Source organism: Triticum dicoccoides, chromosome 1B (assembly GCF_002162155.2).
Source record: "Triticum dicoccoides isolate Atlit2015 ecotype Zavitan chromosome 1B, WEW_v2.0, whole genome shotgun sequence".
Lineage (NCBI taxonomy): Eukaryota > Viridiplantae > Streptophyta > Magnoliopsida > Poales > Poaceae > Triticum > Triticum dicoccoides.
The window spans coordinates 162,822,793-162,825,079 of NC_041381.1; the positions used below are offsets into that span (position 1 = coordinate 162,822,793).

Consider the following 2,287-nt stretch of genomic DNA (forward strand, 5'->3'; position numbering starts at 1 on the left):
GAACGCCGACCGGTGAAGGAGCTCCGGCGCCGTTGACCGCCGGCCGATGAAGATGCGCCGCTTACCTGCTTGTCGGTGCTGATGCGCGTCGGCTGGAAGTGCGAACGGAGGAAGAATGGTGGCGGGAGTTGGGGCGGTGAGGGAGGGGCTAAATAGGGGGTGGAGCGGCGGGAGGTGAGCCGAAATCCTCCCGCCGATTTTTCGGCGACGCGGGCGAGCTCGCGCCATCTCCCCTGCTCGCACGAGGGAAGAAGCGCGTCCCCCTCCCATGCCTCGCCCGAGCCAGGCTCGCGAGCTACTGCCGAATCGTGCGTTTCCCCTAGGCCTGGCCTGGACCTGCTTTAAGTTTCGTGCGATGCGGGCCGTACAGTGATTGTAGGAAACAAACGGGCCAAATTCTTCCCGCTCGGGCCAGGCTGGACCTAATGTGGGCAACCAAACACACCCTAATGGACGCGGCCCACCTAGCCATACGTGCGAGAGCCAGCGGCGAATTAAGCGCTGAGGAGGTCTCACAGACCTTTGCCCCCGGAAAAATGAAAAGAGCGAGACGGCGGGCGACGCCGCCGCCGCCGCATGGAGGCGGGCGAGCGACGCGGTAGCGGGGGACGAGCGACGCGGCCTCAGGGTCCCATCGAGCGCGCGAGAGGCTCTGCGAGGCGGCACTGTCGCTGTACCGTGAAGCTGATCCGCCGAGGGAGCAATCAACCATCAGTGGAGGAGGTATACGTTCCGGTTTCCCCGCAATTTAGCTACTTCGTCCCCTGACGCCCTCCCGTCACCCTCTTTACTGCGGCAGCAGCAGCAGCAATGGCTCGTGGCTAGGTTAATTGATTCTGGTTGTTCATCCTTTTTGTGGTCTATTGATTCGGGCATTTGTGTTTGTTCCGATTGCTTAGGAATAATGTAATCTGATTTTTTTAGGGGACGTAATCTGATGAGATGATAATGCAGCTTCCGAATCAATTGTAGCCTGCTTCAGTGGCCACGTTGGGGGATCGATCCCATTGTTCCATTCTCAGCAGAAGATAATTGATATCTGTTTCTGGTGAGAAATTTCTCCTGTGTGATGCAAGTTCACCCATTTCTGTACCTGGACGGCTGGGTGATTTTGTGACTCATTGCTCCAGATGATCTTTTCATGTAGGTTTTGAGGACTCAAAGGTCATCGACCCTCATTGACACATATGAACCGACCTACCGACCTGTTGCTAACTCTACTTGATCATGTATGCCCCTGTATCACAGGATTTATTCATATCTATCCACATAAGTAAATGTTATTAATTTGTGAGCAGTTCCACTTCTACGTACAGTTCCATATCAGAACACAACACACGGTTATGTCCATTCTTAAATACTTGGAACTTTTACATGCGAAAACCATATGAAATTTACCTGTCAAAACTGTCAAGGAGTGCTCGGAAAGAAAAATCTTCCATCCTGAGCTACTGGAATTTTGGTATGTTTTGGCTTGCTTCTTCTGTAGGACTTCTTTAGATGAACTATAGTCCAAATCAGCTTATAGACACATTTCAGCTATCATTATATCACTCTGTTTCTTAGGCTACCTTATTGATACTTTTCTTACCGGCCAACTTCCTATTTGTATCTCTATATTCGGGGCCGTGATGTGTTCTCTTTATTTTGCAATACTACACGAAGGTAGCATACTCGAGTTCAGATATGCTACATGGCAGAAACAGTTATTTTTCAGTTTTCTGTAGTAATTATCATGATGAAACATGCCATGTTGTTCTCTTATATTTGGCTCAAAATCAATTGTGGCCAGTCTAAGCTCATAATTATCATGTACCATGCTAGGAAGGATCCATTCCAGTTGGCATATAAACTCTAGTAAAATGCAAGAGGAATGAAATTTTGTTAGTTTTGATCACCTGCGAGGTTGTTTAATTGTAGGGTGAAACAAGTTCATGATTTTTTTCTAAACCAAGTAACATATCAGGTAGGAAGGTGAATGCTCTATTGAATATTGATAACCGGCGCTCGTACATTTCTTGAGGCGAGACCCCCTCCCGCGACCGCGTCGTCCCCGCGGGCGACCGGTCGCACCCCCAGCGCCTCCTCCCCGAGCCCTCCCCCTCCCCTCTCTCCTTGCCGCCGTCGCTGGCGTCCGGCGCCGGGCCTGGCCCGGGCGGCGCTGGCGGCGGCGGCCACTGGCCTTTCCCCTCGCGGGTCACTCTGACGCGGGGCGGTGCGGCGCTGTGGGGTGCTCCCAGGCGGCGGCGGTCCGGCGCGGCGGCGGTGCTCTCCGGCGTGGTGGCGG

At 52.8% G+C, this 2,287-nt stretch overlaps 1 protein-coding gene across 4 annotated transcripts in view; it reads left to right on the forward strand.

Annotated features, from left to right (window-relative positions):
- Positions 1 to 520: 520 nt before the first annotated feature.
- Positions 521 to 2,287, forward strand: part of LOC119325706 (putative F-box protein At3g10240) — a 34,015-nt gene continuing 32,248 nt past the window's right edge. For 3 of the 4 annotated variants that reach the window (XM_037599425.1, XM_037599451.1, XM_037599444.1), the window contains exons 1-3: positions 521 to 723; positions 925 to 1,048; positions 1,148 to 1,229. The gene's annotated coding sequence lies outside the window, so the exon portion shown is untranslated. Of the gene's footprint in view, positions 724 to 924; positions 1,049 to 1,130; positions 1,230 to 2,287 lie in introns of all 4 variants that reach the window. The other variant, XM_037599435.1, reaches the window with a different exon arrangement.